Source organism: Theropithecus gelada, chromosome 12, assembly GCF_003255815.1.
Source record: "Theropithecus gelada isolate Dixy chromosome 12, Tgel_1.0, whole genome shotgun sequence".
NCBI lineage: Eukaryota > Metazoa > Chordata > Mammalia > Primates > Cercopithecidae > Theropithecus > Theropithecus gelada.
The window spans coordinates 38,410,262-38,418,681 of record NC_037680.1 but is presented as its reverse complement, the minus strand read 5'-3'; positions in this window follow the sequence as shown (position 1 = coordinate 38,418,681).

Genomic DNA, 8,420 nt, shown 5'->3' with positions numbered 1-8,420 from the left:
GCACTTACTGGAATGTCCATGGCTTTCACCTCCTCTCCCGAGTGACCTACCCCACAGTCTCTTGCAGCTTCATCCAGAGGACAGCCCTTTGGGAAAGGGGTGCTGGCAAGATGACTGAAGCTTGATTATTGCATAAAGCATTTGAGTGGCTCAGGAAAACCATGCACCCTTCCCACATCAATGAACAGGAGTGCCCACAATTGCATTGTTGGCTCTTCACACCACCCTGTCATTTCTCTTCGAATTTCTGCTCTTTCTGCTCGGATTAGCATAGTAGCAGTTCAGCAATCAACTACATAAGCAGGCATGTGCTCAGGAAAGAAATATTGCCTCCCCTTCTTCTTCCCTTTAGAGTACCCTCAATCTCTGGAAGCAATTGTCTCAGAGGCCCCTCCCACTCAGAGAGAGAGTCTCATACAAGCAGCACTCCAAGGTCTTCTCTCTCTCTTGATTGTCTCGAGGCAGCAGTTCTCAAACTTTTTGGTCTCAGGACTTCTTTGCCATCCTAAGAAATACTGAAGATCTCAAAGAGTGTTTGTTTATGTGGACCATGTCTATTGAGATCTACTGTATTAGCAATTAAAACAGAAACTTTAAAAACATAGCCATCATCTCATTTCATGTAAGCCTCTAAAAATCTCCACTGTAAATTCATGAGAGAATGAAAGTGAAAACTGAAAATAATATTTTAGCATAATTATAAAAGTTTTGGCCTAATAGGGTCGCCATGTAAAGGTCTCCTGGACCTTTAGAGCTCCCCATCAACTGTTGGGATATAATTCTCCATTAATCTCTCATGTTTCTGTGTGCCTTTCAGCATAGGCACCAACTGTTTTTGATGGAGACTATCTTTTCAAGGATGTTTATATAGTGAACAATCTTGGGAATATAGACAATATTTACCTCCAGAGCAAAGGGCAGGTTTGTTTACTGTCAAATAAAAATAAAGATAATGTCTCCCTCTGTGACAAAGTTTATTTAAAAAAAGACTAATACCCGTTATAAAAGATTTTGTTCCCCACAGCTTGGAGTTCCTCTCTTAAAACACAGTCCATTGCATGTGGAGATATCACCTGATACTTTTCATGTTGCTATGTTGGAAATGGGCTTTCATGAACTTAGTGCAAAACTGATGGTACTCTGGCTACTGCTATGGTTGTGAATAATAGACTGTTGTCTCTGATACAGGAATCTCATGTCTTCTGCCAGCATCTGTGACTGTGCCAGGCTGACCTACTAGCTTGAAGTAAGATTAAATCTCAGATACTTCATAGTTCTTGACATCTACGTTTTGAAAACCGTGTCCTAGAGATTTTTCAATATCTCATAAACATATAAAATGATATTAGTTGTGGGCATGAATGAACCTGAAGGTTTTCTGGGGACTGGTACAAAATGTATTACATTATTTTTATATTATACCATTATATTATGATAAAACACAATACAATGCATGAGAGAGGATACTAAATATTGAATTTTTGTAAGTCTTCCAAATGAAATTTTTTCAAAATATTCAGTAAGAAGTGAAGGGAGTTTGCTTCTTTGAACAGAATCTTTATACCAGATTTTTGAAATGAAGTGCCTCCATGTACTTTCTAAACATGGCTTTTCTAGTAATAACTATTAGAATGATAAGTTTCTATACATGCCACATTAATATACTAATGTTTTAAAATAAATTATTTTGTTATGAAAGAATAATGCGCATACAGGAACGGTGAGTAAACCTACTCTGAAGGTCATCGTTCCTGTCACAATTTTCGTTTCTATGCATATCCTTCATTGTTTGATAGAACCATGATTTTTATGTACTCCTATACACATCACTGAGAACTAGGATTTGCATAATGCCATTTTGGCTTTTTTGTGTATTTTTTAAAGGTAAAACTTATTGAAGTATAATAATCATACAGAAGAGGAGGTAAATTGTAAGTACCTAATAATTTTCACAGAATGAATACATCCATGTTGCCAGCAGCCAGATATTTTATAAAACTCCCTAGCTGGGCATGGAGGTATGTGCCTGTAATCCCAGCTACTTGGGAGACTGAGGAACGAGAATCGCTTGAACCCAGGAGGCGGAGGTCCCAGGGAGCTGAGATCATGCCACTCACTGCACCCCAGCCTCCAGCCTGTGTGACAGAGAGGGAGTCTGTCTCAAAAATAAAATAAATAAAATAAAACAAAACTCTCATCAGAGCCCACTTGGTGCTTCCTTAGTCACTTCTCCCCTCCACAGGGAAACCATTTTCCTGACTTCTAACTTCATATTACTTATGCCTGAATAAGATTTTTTAACAGCTTTATTGAGATATCATTCATATGATATATAATTTGTCCATTTAAGTTGTGTAATTCAGTGGTTTTTAATATAAGTTTGATATCACAGAGTTATGTAGCCCTAACCACAATCTAATTTTAGGGCATTTTCACCATCCCCAAAAGAAAACCCATACTCATTGGCACTCACTCCCTGTTCTCCCTCACTGCCCTCCATCAGCCCAGAATAAGATTTTTATTTTTTTTCTAAGACAGAGTCTCACTCAGTTGCCCAGGCTAGAGAGCAACAGTGCACTCATAGCTCACTGCAGCCTTGAACTCCCCAGCTCAAGTAATCCTCCACCTCAGCCTTGTGAATAGCTAGGACTACAGGCATGTACCACCATGCCTAGCCTAGCTAACTTTAAACAAATATTTTTTGTGTGGGGATGGGGTCTCATTATGTTTCCTAGACTGGTCTTGAACTCCTGGCCTTAAGGGATTCTCCCTCTTTACCATTCCAAAGCACTAGCATTGCAGGTGTAAACCACTATGCCAGGCCCAGAATAAGATTTTACAATCTCTCTTTATATTTTTTGGAATTTGGCATCAATAAAAACTTTATTCTTTTAAGTAGGTAAAAATGTAAATTCATTTATTTACAACTCATCAAATATTTCCAACAGCAAAAATTATAATATAGAATCTGAGAATCTAAAGAATCTAAAAGTCATTTCTTCCTTAATAAATCTAGTATTAAAATTTCCTATGAAAATGTAAATAGACTTTTAAATATTAATAAACTTTTCCATTTTGTATTATCTATTGCAGGGTAACAAGTCATCCCACAATTTAATGGCTTACAACAATCATAAAAAACAAAATAATAAAACAAACCAATATAACAAACAACAAAAGAATACAAACTTTGTATCATCTCACAAAGTTTCTGTGGATCAGGATTTTAGGAATGGCTTAGCTGGGCATTTTTGCAGTCCAGTTGTCAGCAGAGGCTGCAAATCATCTGAAGGCTTGGGTGGTGACGGTAGGTCTGCCTCCAAGGTGGTTCACTCTCATAGTTGGTGTGGTAGACTGAATAACGGCCACATCAAAGATGTCCCTGTCCTAATCCCCAAAAATTTATTAATACGTTAAAAGGGTTTTTGCAGGTGTAATTATATTAAGATCTTGAGGTGGAAGATTATACTGAACTATCCATGTGGGCCCAATGTAATCATAGGGATCCTTTTAAGAGGGAAGCAAGAGGAGTAGGGTGAGTAGTAGAAGATGTGAAGACAGAAGCAAGAGGTTGGAGTGATACAAGGGAAGACTCATGAGCCATGGAATGAAGGTAGCCTCAAAAAACTGAGAAAGGCAAGAAAACACATTCTCCCCTAAGAGTCTCCAGAAGCCCTGCCAACCCCTTCACTAGCCTTGTAAGACTGATTTTAGACTTCTGATCCCCAAAACTGTAAGATAATAAATCTGTGTTGTTTTAAGCCACTGAGTTTGTGTAATTCATTATAGTAGCAATAGAAAACTAACACAGCTGGTAGGTTGTTGCTGACTGTGGGCAGGAAGCCTTGGTTTTTTGCCACATGGACATCTCCACAGGGCTTCTTGAATGTTCTCATGACTTAGCAGCTGGTTTTTCCAGAGCAAGGGATTCGAGAGAGCAAGGTGGAGGCTACAGTATTCTTCATGACCTAGTCTTGAATAGAACACTTGATGTTGTTTCCGCAATATCCTACTGATTAGTCAGTGAGCCTTATCCACTGTGGAAGGGGACTGTAGGGCATGGCTTCGAGGAGACAAGAACCATTAGAATCCACCTTGGAAGGAAATTACCACACATATTAATTATTTTAAATCATATTGAAGTTCTAGTTTACAGAATACATTTATGCCTTACAGAGTAGCCACCTTGTCTAGTTTCCATGCCACTAATGAGCACATCAGCCAGAAAAGGACAGATATGCAGTACAGGTGAAGACAGAGACTGGGGCCTTAAGGTCACAGGAGCCCCAGCCTAGCTCTCCTGGCACCCTCTCTTTCCCCTCACTGCTGGTCTTGAGTTGGAGCAATGTTCCTTGAGCACCTATAATATGAATTCCCACCTGCAGCTGCAGCTCCAGCTCCATGGACTTTAGCATAGTCTGGATCTCAGAAAGAAGACCCTGAAATAAAGGCTTGCATGTGGGTAGTTTATCTGGGAAATGAGTCCGGAGTGCAGGGGTTAGAACCTGGGAGAGTGAAACAAGAGAAAGGGAGGATCAATCAAAGGGTGTGTTTACAAACTGGCTGCCATTATGGGTGACTGATGTTCAATCCACAGGACCTTCTGGGGATTCTTCTGAAATGTATCTTAGAATGCTGCCACGCAATAAAAAGGGAAAGCATTGATTCGTCAGATTCCAGCTCCTGCATCAGACATGGCTTTGTAGGCGTTCATTTCCGCACACCTCCAGGCTGTGCATGCATGAGTGCCAAGCTGGTCCTCACTGGAACCCAAAGCCATGGCACCTGAGAAGTGTGGGGCAGGAAGCAAGAGGCACATGGGAGGAAAGCTGTCTCAAGGAAAGCTGCTGTCTGGTGGTACCTGAGGGAAGCTACTCAGTCTGCGTGGAACTGTTCACCACAACAGTGGCTGAGGAGGTAGACTGAGGGGATTTGAAGTGATTCGCAAGTGCTGTTCAGTATCGGCCCTTGGCCAGAATGAGTGGTTTGCAACTGGCTGGTGAAGGAGATTGATGTCCAGATGGCAGAGTGCCACCTTGGTCACGTGACCATGCAGTGTGGTTTGCAGAATAGCAAGCACTATATGTTTCTCCATGCAGAACTCATTGTACTCTCTTTTCCATGAGAAAGGAGAAAACTGTCATTTTGCTACTTCTTATGTCCTAAATGGTGTACTTAATGCCTAATGATGAGCCCTTTAAAGTGGGAAATACTTACCACCACATTTGTCCTCAGCTTTTGGTCTTAATGACCATTTTTAAAGTTTAAGGAAAAATTCCCAACTATGATACTGTTAATGAGTATAAGCATCTGGGTCATTCAGATGGTCACCACATTACCAAGAAACAAAACAAAACAAAACAAAACAAAAAATATGCTTTTTAAGTGTCCTAAATCTGTATTGGTGTCTAACAAGATAAATTATCACAGACTATGATAGTTTTATAAAGTAGCAAAAAAGCCTTTGACCATTTTCTCATCAAGAAACTGAGAGGTGGAGTCGGTGCCCCCTCACTCTAAATCTGGGTAGTTGTGGCTTGCTGTAACTAGCAGAATACAGCGGAAGTAACATCCTGTGACTTCTGAAGCAAGAATGGAAGACATGAGGAGACTTCTACTTTGTGAACTGCGACATTTGGAAGCCAAGTCTGGCTACCCTGAGGGTATGATGCTGAGGAAGCTGGTGCTTCATGGAAAGGCAAGTGTACAGGCTTCTGCAACAGTTGCAGCTGAGGTCCCTGGTGACAGTCAAGATCAAAGCACCTGTCTTCCCAGCTAAACCCCCGGTATCATGGAGCAAAGACAAGCCATTCCCACTGCTCTCAGTCTGAATTCCTGACTCACAGAATCCATAAGCATCATATAGTCGTTGTTTAAGCAGCTAACTTTTGAGGGAGACAATAAATTAAATGAAGGTCAAATGACATCACAGCACATTGTACAGATGGAAGACACACAAAAGTTGCAGCAGTGAAAAGACTGGATAGAAGAAGTGAATCATCCTAAAACACAAGATATTACAGGCACATTAAACTCCTTTACGAATAATGAACTCAATCATTTTTTCACACATTTATTTCAGCAAAACATCATCCTTTGCATTAAGTTAACATTAATTTGGATTTTAGAGTTTATATGGTTTTGTTTTTATCTTTTATGTAAGTTGATTTTGGTTCTTCAGTTGTGTAAAAATTATAAGGAAAATGAATTTATATATAACTAGTTAAAACCGACACATACAGGATACACATTACAATAAAAACAATGTAAGTCAATCCTGAAAATGTCCACGAAAATATTTTCATTGAAAGGATTAACATAATAATTATATTTGAGAAACACCACTTTTTACTATTATCAGTTACCTTCTGCTTAAAAATTCACCAAAATACCCTATTGCATATATTCTTTATATTAAGTCTAAACAGTCCTCCAATCCACACCCAAAATCATCTTAGTTTTTTTCTTTCTTTCATGTACTTGCCCTCTGCTCAAGTCCCTGGAGCTTCTCCCCTGTGCCCTCAGGAACTCCTACTCCTCCATAAAGACCCAGCTCAAGTGCAGCTTCCTCTGTGAAGTCTTTCTGGAATTCCTGCAGGATTTATCAGTATCAGTATCAGTCAGGGCCTTGCAGGAAACACATGGCACATTCCAATGAGTAATTGAAGGACATTACTAGAAAGGCATTGTGACTTCTGAGAAACAGATATAGGTTGTGGAAGAAGCTGAGGACACACTCAGTAACCCACCTCACACTTTTCCTTTCCTTTTATCTGCTACCAGGGTCCCCACTGGCTGAACCCAACTAGAAGCCAAAGGGCAAAGAAATTGTGATGGTTAATTTTATGTGTCAACTTGACTGGGCTAAGGGAGGCCCACATAGCTGGTAAAACATTATTTCTCACTGTTTTACCAGAAAAGGAATAAGAATGTTTCTGGAAGAGATGAGTATTTGAATCAGTAAACTGAATAGAAAAGGTCACCTTCACCAGTGCAGCCGGGCATCATCTAATCTGCTGAAGGCCACAATAGAACAAAAAAGCAGAGGAAGAAAGAATTTGCTTTCTGCTTGAGCGGGGACTTGCATCTTCTCTTGCCCTTGGACATTGCACTCCTGGTCTTAGGCCTTCAGAACTTGGACTAGGACTTACTCTCAGAGTTCTCGGGCCTTCGTGTATATATGTGTGTGTGTGTGTGTGTGTGTGTGTGTGTGTGTGTATATATATATATGAAAGAGAGAGAGAGAGATTATACATTGGTTTTTTCCATAAAAGTTACGCTGAGTTTGTCTGCCTTCCCACCTTTTCTTCTACCTCCTCCACCTCTTCTTCTGCCTCTGCCACCTCTGAGACAGCAAGACTAGCTCTTCTTCTTCCTCTTCCTCCTCAGCCAACTCAACCTGAAGGCAACAAGGATGAAGGCCTTCATGATGATCCACTTCCACTTAATGAATAGTAAGTACGTTTTCTCTTCTTTATGATTTTCTTAATAACACTTCAATTTCTCTGGCTTACTTTATCCTGAGAATACAGTATATAATACATATAACACACAACATGTGTAAATTGACTGTTTCTGTTGTGTGAAGTCTTCCAGTCAACAGCAGGCTATGAGTTAAGGTTTTGGGGAGTCAAAAGTTATACATGGATTTTTTGACTGTGCAGAGGGTCAGTGCCCCTAAGCCCTGCATTCAGGGGTCAACTGCATATCCTAATGGTTCTGTTTCTCTAAAGAACTCTGACTAATACAAGAACCCACTGATACAGTCATATAAATCAGCCTCCCCAAGGAAAAGCACAAAGATAAGAAGGATAGAGAGTGGATACAGGGATGTGAGAGAAAAAAAGTATCCAGACTTTTAACTCATATTTCAATGACATTCTATTGCTATGACCTGTTTCCATGAGTATTTTTCCACTGGACCATGACCCTGACATTGTTATCTCCCTATTCTCTGCACTTGGCAATGGGTTTGGACTTTTAATTTAGGTCTCCTAAATTAAGGTCTCTTAATTAGTGTTTGTTGAGTTAACGAATTAAGTTAATGAATTAGCAAGAGAATGACATGGATATGCAAGGACATGTCCTTGAATGTTGCTCAATTTTTATTATAATGACTTTTCCTTATAGTTGGTTTATTTCTATCTGTTGAAATCAAATTCTTTTTTTTTTTTTCTGTATTAAGTTCTTGTGATATTTTTTCTAAGCAAAGCAGTTGCTTATACTGTAATTTTATTTGTTTAAATCTTGTTAATGGGATTTTAGTTATTAGGCCAGCTAGAATCACATCTTAAAACAAAGTTTGTTTTAATCTGTTTTATTTTTGCATACATGATTGTGGAGCAATTTAATTTATAAGATAGGACACGTTTATGGCACATAGTTTTAAATTTTCCCTTCAGTTTTGTACTGATTTTCTA